Source organism: Lissotriton vulgaris, chromosome 6 (genome assembly GCF_964263255.1).
Source record: "Lissotriton vulgaris chromosome 6, aLisVul1.2, whole genome shotgun sequence".
Classification (NCBI taxonomy): domain Eukaryota; kingdom Metazoa; phylum Chordata; class Amphibia; order Caudata; family Salamandridae; genus Lissotriton; species Lissotriton vulgaris.
The window spans coordinates 444,124,329-444,139,647 of NC_141694.1; the positions used below are offsets into that span (position 1 = coordinate 444,124,329).

General features: G+C 46.9%; 1 protein-coding gene across 2 annotated transcripts in view; it reads left to right on the plus strand.

Annotated features, from left to right (window-relative positions):
* The window catches only part of LOC147707445 (isoaspartyl peptidase/L-asparaginase-like), a 1,215,953-nt gene that overhangs the window by 1,012,130 nt on the left and 188,504 nt on the right, over window positions 1-15,319 (plus strand). The gene's annotated exons all lie outside the window — the stretch shown is intronic.

A 15,319-nucleotide genomic window follows, 5' to 3' on the forward strand; every position in this document is an offset into this window, starting at 1 on the left:
CATTTTGAGATTGCACTTGTATTTCTAAAATGTTAGAAGCATTTCTAAGATTTGTAGCAAAAATGCCAGTTTAAGGGGCCTAATGTTCTACATTTATCAGAAGTATCACGAATGGTAGGTAGAATCACGTTCTGAAGTAAGGCCAGCATTTAATATCAGCCTTCTTATTTTAGCAAATGCCAACCTTGTGCAGAATATTAGGCCATAATATGCGTTTTTACCAACATGTAAAAAGTGGGTCTTTTGGAATCGGACGCTTTGTGTCAAATCCCTGACCGGCCATATCTAACTCATATTCCGTCTACCCCTGACATAGAAGTCTACATCAGTCAGTCTTCTACAAAGAGAAATATTTTGGGCCACCTTTTGTATCTCTGTATCTTGTATTTACTAGAAAGATGATTTTCAGAAATCAGACATTTACGATAGAAGACTGTTACAACTGCAACAAAAATGTTTAAGTGAAGTTTTGTGAATAAAATACATCTTGTTTACAAATTTGCTGATTTTCACCCTGAAAATATGAATTTGAAGGCAATGAAATTAAGACTTGTATTTAAATTTAGAGAATCTTTCATTTTAAAATTCGCCTACCATGTGCAGAATTTCTTCTTATGGAAATAGTTTCAGCAGAACTTTTATCAACGTAAGGCAACCATGGAGCGCTGAGTGAAGCATTCCGAACACAATACATGACAGGCAACCTTAGCAAGGATTTTGAGGGGTGGCCTACCTGATGATTTGTATCTATGAAGAATTATTGAGGGCCCTCCTTCTGGCAGCACAGTGAACGTTTATGGTGCAGTCAATACAGTGTCAACACATAGACGGTAATCTAGCCTCGTAAAACGCAAGCAAAATAGAAGTAGCTGCAGAGGAAAGTGAAGTCTAGGAAAGCGGCAGAGTGGAAGTCTAATAACTATTTGAACATTGAATGTTGGGCGCTCCATTCAAAACAATGAAGTGCTCCAAGCTTCTACTAGCTGGTAGAAACCCTCTAGTGATGGAAAGTTCTAATAGCCTTACATCCCTCCGTAGTTGGGCTGTACCGGCATTAAAGGCCTACTCCCTTGTTAAAGGCCCTCAGCTTTGGCTTGGGCCTATAATCCCTGAGCAGGGCTTTAATGGCCAGTATTCCCCACTACGGCAGGCTATAATGCTATAATAGAACAAACACATAGTAACAATTCAAAATGTAACTTCTAAAACACAATGGCATGGAGCGTAGTTCCATTCAGAACTGGTTAAGAATACAGAAGTTGTGCCAGGCTTTTCTAGGCTACAGTACATGCTGCACAAAGATACGCAGTCAATGAGCACTATTGGCTCAGCGAAAGGGTTTGGGGTTTCGAGGAATTTTTCCAATCATTAATCAACAGTACGTTTTTAGCTACATATGTGTATTGACTTATGAAATCAGCTAATCAAGTTTGGTTACAGGCCTGCAGACCCTTGTGTCACAAAATAGAACCTGAAACAAGATGGATTCCACAGTGGTGGCAGCTTCCAGCCTTAAAAAATGGCCTTTTCACCATCAGGCAACTACCTGGTGACCTCTATGGCACAGCTTTAAAGTAAACAACAGTCTCAAATCACACCCATTGGTGGAATTGCTGGAAAGTGGTTTATTAGTAGTAATAAGTAGAGACTTACCACTAGTAATAAGGCCATAAACACAATAAAAGGTTCAGTCAAGATCTCTAAAAAATTATTCCCTTGCTCACCCTTGGTCATTGACAACCAGCAGGCAGGCTTAACTTAGAAGACACGTTTTGTAAGCATTTGAAAACAACAATACAAAAAATAATTAAGACAGAGCACATAATAAACATCCATCACTACTTTATCGGAATAGGTTGTAATTTTATGAACAAATAAACACCAAAATGACAAAAATCCAATGTAGGGAAACAGAGATATGAACTATTAAAGATTAAAAGTAAAACTAGCGCTCAGATGTAAATAGCGGTCAAAGGGTTAAAAAAGGTCACGGGACAAAGTTAAGATTTCTTGACACTTACTTTCAGAAGTGTTTCTAGATGCAGGAAAGTAGTGCACAGCACCGGCAAATGTTTCAGATGCTCTGGTTTGCCTCTTGGGGTTTGGCACTATACCTCCCACACTTCACCTGGTCAACATATGCAGATTTTTACAAACGTTGCTATCAAACTTCTCCAAACTTCTAGAACTTCTTCTTGAAGTTTCTCCTGCGGTTGAAAGTGTCCAAACCCCAATCCAAGGGTCTGGAAGCTATGAGCTGGTCCTTGAGATATTCTGACTACAGTTCTCACAATGCACTTGCCAAATCCTTAAAATTCTACTGGATGCAGTCTGGGATAGGGACTTCTTGGTCGAGATGATGCGGATGGGCTTTGCTAACCTGTAGCTTTCAGGGAGTCCTCGCCTTAATCCTTGTAAAGCCAAGCAAATTCATTAAACCTGTTGTACCAGATTGTGCAGAAGTGAAGTCCTCCAGATTGCAGTCCTTTGGGTTCAGATCATGGTTCAAGCAGGGCAGTCCTTCTTCTTCTTCTTGTTCCAGGCACTACATCTGAGTTGCTTGTCAACTTTTCCATATTTATTTAGTGCTCCTGGGCATTTAGCAGGGGGCACTCCTGACCAACGCGAGGCAGGGTGCCACCCTCAGATATGACCCCTTCCTCCAAACTGTGGAATACTCTTGTCCCACAAAGCTCTATTGTCTCAAAAACCAACATGAAAAAAGTATTTCCTGAAGAGTTATATGTGGCTAAGACAACCCACTGGTTTAGCTAAGATTCCCTAACACTTCCATTCCAGCCCCTTGACTGATGTAATTACAGGGGCTCCAGTGTGGCTGAGTGTGCAGGATGTGGGGATGAGCCTGTGCTGTCCTAGAGTTTCCTTCCCTCTTTAAGACCAGTTTGGCTACTCCACCCCCATCCTGCCTTCTGCAGTTTCAGTTCTCCTCCCACAGGAACTTCTTTATCTTTCCAGCAGCCTCTTTAGGCTACTTCACACCTCATTAAGGCAGCTTGGCTCAGCTGGGCAGCAGCTGGCCAAACAGGAGAGGGCAGCTAGAAGGCTTGATTTCGCCCTAACAAAAAAGAAGTTCTAAAACGTATTTTCTGTAATAGTTATAACAATAGTTATACTTTATTATTTTAAGCTCCTGTCTTTCATTAGGTAAATGTTATTAAAGTACTCCCATGTTAGTCTATAGAACACAATGAATTACAACGGGGAAAACTAAATTGGCAGTTTTTCCCTCACCAGGGCATATAAATAATCTTTTGTAATATCCCTGCTTATAGTTACAAGTCACCCTGCCCCTGGGACACCCAAGGGAGACCCTAGGGGTGACATATATACAAATAAGGCAATTTACTACTTTGGAAGTAACTTTAATCCCAAAGGCAAATTAATTTGTACATAATTATGATTTAAAAGCAGCATACAAGTTAGGGCTGGCTTTTAAAATGACAGCAAGTACCACCGTAGTGCTCTCGTAAGCGCATTAAGTCTACTGGACCTCTAAACCTACATATTCTAGGGACTTACATGTAGGTTGGCAGTACCAATTGTAAATATTGTAAATATACCTAATTACCATGTGCTTTTAATGTAGCACGTGCCCTAGGTCTTGCTAGCAGGGCCAGGGCACAATCAAAGGCAGAAAAACAGCATCTAGTGGACAAAGTGGGGGGACACTGCAAACATGTCCTGGTTTCTTGCAGCCATCAGACAGGCTTGTTCCCTTGCCCAATAAGGAATTGTGATAGCACCCACAAGAAAGTACCCACCGACAAAGTAAACTATCGGGAATGTCACTTAAAGATAAATAAAAAGGAGGAAGGCCTATGGACACAATACAAAAAGTGGAATAAATTAGAGCTAAAACATAGTCTACCACTGCTGCTCTCTTGAGGTAGAAAGATGAAGATACATTGCAATCAAAAACAATAGTATCACTTACAATTTGCAAGATGTGTCTTCTCTGAGTATAGCTGAGGATCAATGTTATGGGCCTCCGCAATGCTGGTGTGTTACTCAACACAACAGCCTAAATGTAGCACAAACTGCCACTTCAAAGGCTGAAGGCAAGTACATCCATCGTGTTTGAGGCTACATAGGGAACCCCTCAGACCAAGTACAGTTTTCCATAGAAATCTCAACATCCAGAAACTAATATTTCAAATTCTACCAAACAAGAGCTCCACATTTCAGTTAAGTGAATATATTGGGGTGTGGCCAGGCAAGATGGCTGCCTAGACGTGTTTCCCCAGATCTCCCGCCAACCCGCTTTTTATCCTTCCTAATCCTGCACCATCAGCAGTTATTGCTGTGGCATAGGGATGCAAGTTTTCCCCGGTTGGCCCCCACCTGCCAAGAAAGCTGTGTCCCGGACATATTGGCAGTGGAGAGCAATGTTGGAGGCAGTTGACAGGTGAGGACCATCGTCCCGTGGACTGAGCTGCGGTGGGACCGCTAAAAGCCTTGGAGCCTGCCAGCGAGGGGGCTGGAATTGGTTTCCACTGCCCCAATACGGATGCCCTGGTGCTAGTGTAGAACCCAGAGGGGATGGTACCCGGCATCTTTTGGCTGCTGGGGGCAACGTGCGGCCATACCTCGGGTGATTGCTGGAGGCCATTTCTGGTGCCTGTGAAACAAAGAGCCGCTCACCAGCAATGCAGGAAGGACCCTAACACCTACTGCACCAAGGGCTCGAAAGGATGAGGCACAGACCTTTGGATGGAGGCCAGACCAGGCCCGGTCCATCATAAAGGCTCATGGTGGTGTTGCGGGCTGTCAGGGCTGTGAGGTTGGTCCAGGAGGTGAGGTGAATCATGGCTGGTGTGCGCCTTCTAAGCCTGGCACTGGGCGGCCGTGTGGGCAAACTGGTGTGTGGCCTGCTGCCCAAAGCCCTAGACGGTTACTTGGGCTCCCGGGTACCAGTGAAAGTGAACAATTGCAGCAGGAGCCACACATGAATAGCTGGAGGAGAGGCCCTGTTGACTAGGGTTGTCTGAGTGGGGCAGAGCCTGGCAGATGGGCAGTTGATGCTGGATGCTGTGGAGGGCATCGGAGGCACAACTAAGGCCTGCCCACATGGCAGAACTGGCAGGTGCTGAGACTGAGATTAAGTAGCCTTGGTGTGGCATAGTGGCCCCGTGGTGGAGCCTCGGGTGCTGCCTGGCATAGACTACCAGTGTCTGACAGTGAGCCCCCAAACGTGGTCTAATTGTTCACTTAAAAAAAACCTGACACAGAGACGATCCAGAGGTGAGAACTGCACTCTGTACACGCCACTCTCCTAGGCCTACATTATTCAGCAGATTCTGGCCCCACAAGGGGTCCCTCAGCCTCTGTTGAGGGCATGACGCTGTAAGCTCACCATGGCCAAGGATAAAGTAGCCAAGACAGTTGAGGCCCAAAAAATGTACAACTATGCACAACCACTGCAGTCTGATGGAGTGAGCTGGGGCTCGACACTGCAGGCCCCATCAGAACAGGGAGCTCCCATGATGGCAGAGATACTGGCCACAATCAAAGGATCTAGAGAACTTGCTCTTGGCAAGATAGACACGGTGGCACTGGAAATGGCATTGCTCCGTGCTGACGTTTACGGACATTGAAAAGGGTGTACAGACCCGGCAATCTGAGGTGGTTATCCTACAAAAACGATGTTTGAGCCCAGACATAGTCCCTACACCTGGAAGTGCAAGTGGGGGATGCTGAAGGGCGCCACAAATGGAATATTATCCGCTTTGTGGGGTTTCCGGAGAGAGTGGAGGATTGATCTACTGAGCTCTTCTTGGAAGATTGGTTTGTGAACACTCTATGGCCCAAAAGACTCACAAACTATTTCACAATGGAGTGGGTGCATGAAGCACTGCCCCCGACCCCATCTGGGAGTGCCACTCCTGCTCAATCATAGCATTACTGTTTAACTATGGGGACCGGAATGCAATGTTACGGTAGGCTAGGGCATTTGGCTCACCCAAGTTCAATGGTCAAACCATCATGATTTTTACAGACTATAATCTCAAGGTACAAGACCTGTTGAAGAATTTTTGGACAACAAAAAAAATGGCTGAGAGACTGCAGCATGCGGTATAGCCTTAGGTTTCCAGCTAAACTTAGAGTCCAACACAATGGGAAGGCATATTTCTCACAAGCCCTCCGGAGGCCAATGACTGACCGGATACCTTGGTGGGGGGGTAAACCTTGGCATAATACTCAGGATTATGCTAGGAAATGGACTGGAACACCAGAGTGAGGGCCCAAGGTGCGATACCACTCCTTAGACTCTCTGTTGGATTCTGGTGCCCACCGCACCCTTAGAATTCTTGTCTGTCCAGATTGTACGCTGGTGGACTTTAATTATATTGTGGATACTCGTGATTCCTTCCCACTCCACAGACATGCCATGGAATACAGGAGTGGGGCCTCCAACATAGATTAGGGGGGATGTTGTAGTGTATATGGGGCTGTGGAACTATTCTCATTAGTCAGTTCAGTTCAGTAAATCTGTATTTCGATGATTAAAAACCATCATAAAAATACATTATACAATAAAAATGTCATTAAATTACATTTCTGAACTTATGAGAAAGGTATGCACCTGTTACAACGCATTTTTTACAACGCACTACCACTACAACGCAGGCATTACAACGCATACCATTACAACGCATTGCGCTGGGGGGCGCTCTAGGATAAGAGGTAAGTTTAATTTACTATCCAACACCTTCCCTAGGGTCCACGGGGACTGGAGTTAGAATAGTAAATTATACTTACCACTATCCAGCACCCCAAAGCGCTATGCGTTGTAATGGTATGCGTTGTGAATACCGCGTTGTAATGGTATGCGGAGTAAAAGTATGCGTTGTAACGTCATACATCCATGAGAAATTACAACTACAGGGAGTAGAGGGTACAATTCATGGAAAGAGATAGTTATTATGTACAAAAGTTGGTTCATTTCTTGTGTTTCTCAGTCTTACTGCTAGTTTAAAAAAACTTACAATAGAGCCTAAGGTGTGCGTATCATTAGCTCTCTGTAAAAAAAGCAGTGCAGCTCTTGCATGACGAAATTTCTGCTTCCTGAGGATGTCAACCAAAAATCTACGCCTAGGGTTTCGATAAAATGAACATAAAAGTACAAAATGAAGGGTGTCCTGCGGAGACCTATTGTCGCAGCCGCAGGCACCCTTCTGCTCAATCGTTACAGTAAAACCAGAGGGATAAGCTAAGATATTAGGTAACAGATTGAGCCTAAAACGACACATTCAAATCTATCATGCTGGTTATACATCAAGAACAGATAGGGTTCCATGCCCTCCCCATTATTGACTAGACCGTGAGCTGCTATTGATCTCTTTAAGGGACAGTTTCAAATTTTTCTATAAGCAACTTTTTGACTCTTGATTTACAGCTGATAGAAGTTGAGGAAGGGTCGCTAAAAAGGAGATGCTGGTCTATATTCCCTAAAGTGCTTTTAACGTATTTTAGCTAGGGAATTTGTAGCCCCTTATCCCTTTGCAGACAGTCTGTGACAATTTCCCTGCTCAATGCTGCCTCTGGGTTAGTCCATATTCTGATCCATGATATAGTTGGCCTCATCTTAACATGGTCCAAAATATATGGAATCCCAAGTTCTGTGTGAGCAATTTCGGCAGAGGTGGAGTGTGGGATTTTCATGATTCTGCGGAGAAATGTATCTTCCTCTAATTGTAGTTGTTTGGAGTCCCTGAAGCCCCACACCTCAGCACCGTACAGGACCTTTGCCATACTAATTGAGCCATATAGAGTCATTATTTGTTCGGGGCACCATCGTCCCAGCCTACGAGCAAAGCTTAATATTGCACCATTTGAAGAGACCAGATTTGTACAGTGTTCCCCAACCAATGGGTTAAATTGGATTTCACCATCAAACAAAAGGCCCAGATAGGGAAAAGTATTTACTATATCCAAGGTGTGAGTCCCTATTTTAAACACAAACTTTTTAGAAGGTTTTTTGCTGGCCACCATAACAAAGGATTTCTTCAGATTTACAGACAGGTCTAAATTTGCCATGAACTTAACAAATCTGTTCACCAGTTGTTGTAGGCTCCTTGGTGTTCGGGCAAGCAGAACCGCGTCATCCGCGTACAAAAGTACTGGGATTTGACGCAATACTACTTTGGGGCAGTCCACATTCAGGGAGATAAGGGTGCTCTCTAAACCGTTAATATAAAATGAAAAGAGGAAAGGGGCGCGAATGCACCCTTGCCTCACTCCTCCCGAGCACAGGAATGGGCCTGTACGCCCTCCTCTGGACTAAAGCGGACCCTAGCAGTGGTATTCCAGTGCAACTCTTTTAAGATGTTTATCCGCCCCACATCTATGCCATCTTGTACATCATGGCCCACAGTTTATTCCTGTTCACATTGTCAAAGGCCGCAGCCAAGTCCATAAAACCCATGTAAACCGTGCCGTTACTGGCTTTGGTGTATTTGGTGGTTAACAAGTACAGATTTAGGCACTGAGCACTGGTTGATTTACCGGCTTTAAACCCATACTGTATGTCAACTATAGTGCGGTGCTCCTCTGTCCACTCCATAAGCCGATTCAGAATCACTCGACCTAATATTTTGGCAGAGACATAAATTAATGAGGTCGGCCTATAACATTTTGGACCGTCCCTACTCCCTTTCTTAAAAATAGATACAATCAATGCAGTGGACCAGGAGCGTGGTAGACCTGATCTAATAGCCGCGTTAAGGACCCTAGTTAGGGTTGGGGCCCAAAGGTCTATGTTGCTTCCATATAAGTCTGGTGGGGTACCATCGGGCCCTGGTGCTTTGCTCGGGGTCAGACCTTGGATCGCCTTTATTATCTCCTCTAATGAAAAACTATTTCGGAACTCCGGGTGCCCTCCCAGCCCCCTTCTTGGATTGCTACCTTCGAGTTGTTGTAAAGGCCCTCAAAGTGAATAACCCATTGCTCTGGGAGGATATTGGTGCGGATCACCGGGGCGGTGTTGTCTTGAAAACAGGGCCTATTTACAATTCTCCAAAACTCTGTAAAATCCCTGTTTTCTCCTGCCTCTCTCAAATCAGCCCATACTTCTGCTTGTAGGGTGGCCTTCCTCTCCTTTACCTTGGATTTGTAGATTTGTCTGCAGTTGGCCACTTCTACCTTATCCCTTGGGTTAGCTTTAAGGCATACTTTTAAGTTCCTTAATGCTTTTGAGCAACTTGTGTCAAACCACCTTGGTTGCTTAGTGCCCTTACTTGGACCTTTTGCTTCCAATAATTTATCAGCCAGTTTTGTCAAGGATCCAAAAGTTGCTACTAGCTCCGGGCCTTCTATTAGAGGGTCCAGGCAGTCTTCAACATGTTTTCTGCCCTTTTGGATTAGAGTTTTATAAAACGCCTGAGGGTTTATTTTTGCACACCTTAGTCGCCTCCCCTGATCTGTGGGCTGCAGGCTAATGTCCCCTTGTTTGTTCTTACCCCCCCAGCCAGTATGTGTTATTTCTATAGCTAAGGGGTTATGGTCACTAAAGGTGCTCCATTCCGTTCTAACCTTTGTAATTCTGTTTTTAGCAAAGGTAGATATCATTATGTATCTATGATGGAGGAGCAGCCTCTTCCTTTAAACGTTGGGACATATGTGCCCTCCACCTCCGGGACTGTCAGATCAATGGTGTGTACTAGTGAATGGGTTTCTATCAGTGTAGTTAGTGCTGTGCCCTCGTGGCTATGTTCAAAATGCGGCCCATTTTTAAGCGGGCAAGTGTCCCAGTCTGTTAATATGGGGGACAGATTCGAACAGAGGTGGCAGTTGAGGTCACCCATTTATAATTCAATTGGTTCCCCCCTTTCCTCTGTTCTGCCTCTTGTGTGAGTCTTTCATCTAACTCCCGTAGGACAGCATTCTTCCCATTTATTGGCCCTGAGTTATAAACATTAAACAGCTGTAACCTCAACCCTCTGCCTTGGAACGTTACTGCTTGAAGAGTATGTGACGTCCAGGCTGGAACTGACCATCTACCTTCTAGGCTTAGGTCGACATAGAGTGCTAACCCACCTCTCGCTCTTCCCACTCTGCTTTCCTGTGCGGGCACAAAATGCACTTATAACCCTCTATTTGGTAGGGCGAGGGGTTAACTGCCCATGTCTCCTGGAAAGCTAATATACGAAAGCCCTGAAGTTGATTCCTCCAATCTGTATTTTCAAATTTTCCGGCTAGGCCCGCTATGTTCCACGACATGAAATTCAACTTTCCCCCTAGCTCATCCCCTTCTTTTGTACCCTGCTCACTTAGCCTAAATTTGACCCTCCTCTCTAGCCTACCCCTTTGTTTTTCTCTATCTTGGCTGAGTGGGTATTCTACTGGTTCCTTCCTTTGTTCACTTCCTTGGGCTTCTGTCTCAATCTCGACCGCTATCCCCCTTCTATCCTTCTCCTCACTTTGTTTCCCTTCTTGCAATAGTCATTCATTCTCATCCAGGGACTGTAAGGGGCTAAATCTATTTGTCCACTGTAACCCACCCTGTTATAGTAAGGGCTGGGCGCCATGCTCATTATGCCTTTCCCAAAATCCATCTGTGATTCTGCCCCTTCTAACCTGTTTGAAGTTTGGGGATGTGTAACAAATTTCCTGGGGTAGAAGTACCCTAGTGGCATAGTCCTTATCATACTCGTTGCGTTTCTGTTATAGTTATCCAATATGTACTCCGCTAGGTTCGGGTTCCTGAAGTTTGTAAGGATAAATTCCCTTCTATGTCTTTACTTCTACTGCCAAACCAATTTTCCCTCCTTACATGTAAGATTTCCCCCGCTTCCGCCCCCTGCAGTGGCCTGTGAATATTTAGCCAATTGATGATCTTATTTTTAAATTCCATGTGTGATTCTCTCTGCCCCATTCTGAGTTCAGGTACCCCAGCAAAGATGACAACAAAGGGGCTCACTTCTGGAGGTAGATTTACACATGGTAAGGGGCCTTGAAATCTATCATTTCGTTCCATGCTTGCTTGGGAGGTGTCTGTTTGTTTGGGGATAGCAGATGTCCCTGGCTGCGTTTGTATTGCATTTCCCAGTCCCTGTGCTTTGTCTATGCCCCTGTTTCTGTGTGATTGCGTCCTTCTATGCCCACCTCTTTAACCACTTTGGGCTCTGCATGCACCTGAGCAATGATGCACTGCTCATTTCTTACACAATTATTAGATACTGGGGGTTGTTGAGCTGTTAGAGTGACTACTGGCAGTACATTACCCGATTGGTTGGCAATGAAAATCTCCTTAGCCTTGCCCTGTCTCTGCAATTCATTAGCTATTTTATCTAATTTACTAACTAGCGGTTTAATCTGACTGGCTATAAAATCCTCCAAGTGCTTTTGTAGATCTAAATTTACAGGTTCGAGCCACCCCGGGGGATTGAGGGAAATCTAGGTTCTATTATCGAGACCTCGTCCTCTCTGTCTTTTGGCTTATTGCCCCTAGTGAGGTTTTTCCGGGTTTTTGTTTGTATATTCTTATTACTACGTTTTTTACTTCTTTTCCTAGGTGTACTATTTTCCCCTCTACTTGTCAGTTCTTCGTCCTCTATTGCTAGCTGGGCACAAGGAACAGTGTCAGATGAATTATCCCGGCTGCCGTTGTCTGATATGTCACTAGCATTCAAGTCCCCAGTTTGTGTAGGGGTCAGGGGCAAAGTTGTTAAAGTCATAGATAGGCGCCTCTCTGTGCACTCTATCTCCCCGGCAACCTTCCTTAGCATTAAATCGATTACTGTAGGAGTGGTTTTATGAGTTACTGCATCACTTGTCTCGATCCCTGATTTTTTTGTTTTGAGGGGGGTTCCTAATTTGCCCTTGGTGTAGCGGGTTTTAGGTTTGGTAGCCATGTATTTTAAACCGTACTTTCCACAATTTCCCCCTTCCTCCCAGAGAACTAAATACAATTATGTTATAATTATCCTAGATAGCTATATCGATTTCCACTAATGTTTCAGTCTTAGGACCTCATATTGTATAGTTCACTTTATATAAATGTTGTACAAAGCCCAAGTCCTGCGGCTGATGGTGTCTCTTTAGAAAGGCAAAAGGCACGGAAATACCTTAGGGCACGTCCAAGGGGGGGTGGCCCGTCCTGTCCCCTGGTCGTCCCCTGATGGCCACAGATGGCCCGCCCTTTGCCCGGGCTTAGCCCGGCGCGTCCCGCTCGCGTCCTCGTGGGACGAGGTAACAAACAATGCTTTTTGCGCCTCCTACTGCTGGCTGATGATGGGGGGGCGGCGTCCCAGGTTCGAGGCTGCTGGGAGATGGAGTCCTGACCGGCGGAGCCAAGCCCGTCCAGTCAGGAAGCAGTAGGTCCGCAACGCTTGGCGGAGCAAAGCCCGGCCACCACCCAAGAACAAGAAGCTGCTGGAACGCCTCAGCGGAGCTAGGTGAGCTCGGCCGGTGTAAATTTCCCCTTAGAGCTGCCACAGGGTCCTCGGAAGCAAACAGTGCTTTATGCGCCTCCTAGCGCTGGCTGATGACGGGGGGCGGTGTCCCAGGTTCGAGGCTGCTGGGAGATGGAGTCCTGACCGGCGGAGCCAAACCCGGCCAGCCAGGAAGCAGTAGGTCCGCAACGCTCGGCGGAGCAAAGCCCGCCCGCCACCCAAGAACAAGAAGCTGCTGGAACGCCTCAGCGGAGCTAGGTGAGTTCGGCCGGCGTAAATTTCCCCTTAGAGCTGCCACAGGGTCCTCGGAAGCAAACAGTGCTTTATGCGCCTCCTAGTGCTGGCTGATGGCGGGGGGGCGGCGTCCCAGGTTCGAGGCTGCTGGGTGATGGAGTCCTGACCGGCGGAGCCAAGCCCGTCCAGTCAGGAAGCAGTAGGTCCGCAACGCTTGGCGGAGCAAAGCCTGGCCACCACCCAAGAACAAGAAGCTGCTGGAACGCCTCAGCAGAGCTAGGTGAGCTCGGCCGGCCCTGAAGAAACATCCGACCTGATTGTTCTGTTTCTGCCCGCGGCACTGAAGGCATAGTATTAGTGCTTGCAGGATTGCCAACTATCGCAAAAGTCGTGAAAGACAGCAATGTGACAGGACCCACCCCCCACCTGATGACCAACAGGACGTTCTTGAACAGACAATAGAATAACTGACAGCTAAACACCGCGGAAGAGAACACGACGAACAGCGACCGGCTACCCCGTGTCTCTGGTGACCCGGCCTATGTGAGCCACTTGTTCGAGCAAAGTGCCTTGTAAATCCGGTCAGAGAATAACCAGATAAGACCCAGTAGTTTGGTAACAACTGGAATTCATCCAATCCTGACTTCGTGAAGGCTGTCTCTAAACTCTATTGCCATCTTATGCCTTCTCAATAAAACAAACAGATTTTATTCCTGTCCCCTGCCCAGCATACTACTCCGGCCCTGACGAAGGTGTGGCCACATTGGCCTTTCACCGAAACGCGCGTCGGCATGTTTTCCCAGGAATACGGCATTCTGTCCTAACTACACCAGGACCCGTATTAATACCATCTGCCTGGATGAACCTCCCGATTTAGGCAACTTATTGAATATCTATTGTTGTCTATGCCAGGACTATATGAATGAATGGATGAATGAAAGTTGAATGTTCAAACAATAGTTAGAGAAAACCCCTGTGTGAATGAGTGTGGTTGTTTGTTTGAAGTGTGGTCAGTACTGGGCAGATCTTAATCCAGAAAAGAATTTTTGCCATGTGTCTCGTAAAATATCACTGTGACTATTTAATTTATACATGTCTGTCTTTTGAAAATTACAAATAATATATTTAAAAAGAGAAAAATAAAAAATATGTATTTGTCCAATATATGTTGTTGAGTCTGTTTGGATTGACCTGGTTTTGTCCTGTGCAGCTTCAGCCTCTGGGTTATCCACCCCCCCTTCTCCTATCATGTTTGGATCCTCTAGCTAGGACCTCTACAAATACCAGGCAGGGTGCCTTCTCTCATTCTCTATACAGTTGTTCTTCCCCCCTTGGCCTGCCTATATCACTAAGAAACCCTACGGGGAGCCCCCTTCTTTTGCTTTGTTTCTCACAGCCTTGAGCTGTGGGGGTTACTTGGGTCTCCAGGCTAAATGAACTAATAGAGATTGTGAATGAGAGATATGTGTGAGATAGTATGAATGGGAGCTCGGCCGGCGTAAATTTTCCATTAGAGCTGCCACAGGGTACTCGGAAGCAAACAGTGCTTTATGCGCCTCCTAGCGCTGGATGATGACGGGGGGCGGCGTCCCAGGTTTGAGGCTGCTGGGAGATGGAGTCCTGACCGGCGGAGCCAAGCCCGTCCAGTCAGGAAGCAGTAGGTCCGCAACGCTTGGCGGAGCAAAGCCTGGCCACCACCCAAGAACAAGAAGCTGCTGGAACGCCTCAGCAGAGCTAGGTGAGCTCGGCCGGCGTAAATTTTCCCTTAGAGCTGCCACAGGGTACTCGGAAGCAAACAGTGCTTTATGCGCCTCCTAGCGCTGGATGATGACGGGGGGCGGCGTCCCAGGTTTGAGGCTGCTGGGAGATGGAGTCCTGACCGGCGGAGCCAAGCCCGGCCAGTCAGGAAGCAGTAGGTCCGCAACGCTCGGCGGAGCAAAGTCCGCCCGCCACCCAAAAACAAGAAGCTGCTGGAACGCCTCAGCAGAGCTAGGTGAGTTCGGCCGGCGTAAATTTCCCCTTAGAGCTGCCACAGGGTCCTCGGAAGCAAACGGTGCTTTATGCGCCTCCTAGCGCTGGCTGATGGCAGGGGGGCAGCTTCCCAGGTTCGCGGCTGCTGGGAGATGGAGTCCTGACCGGCGGAGCCAAGCCCGGCCAGTCAGGAAGCAGTAGGTCCGCAACGCTCGGCGGAGCAAAGCCCGGCCGCCACCCAAGAACAAGAAGCTGCTGGAACGCCTCAGCAGAGCTAGGTGAGCTCGGCTGGTGTAAATTTCCTCTTAGAGCTGCCACAGGGTCCTCGGAAGCAAACAGTGCTTTATGCGCCTCCTAGCGCTGGCTGATGATGGGGGGGCGGCGTCCCAGGTTCGAGGCTGCTGGGAGATGGAGTCCTGACCGGCTGCGCCAAGCCCGGCCAGTCTGGAAGCAGTAGGTCCGCAACACTCGGCGGAGCAAAGCCCGGCCGCCACCCAAGAACAAGAAGCTGCTGGAACGCCTCAGTGGAGCTAGGTGAGCTCGGCCGTCATAAATTTCCCCTTAGAGCTGCCACATGGTCCTTGGAAGCAAACGGTACTTTATGCGCCTCCTAGCGCTGGCTGATGACGGGGGGGCGGCGTCCCAGGTTTGAGGCTGCTGGGAGATGGAGTCCTAACCGTCAGAGCCTAGCCCTGCCAGTC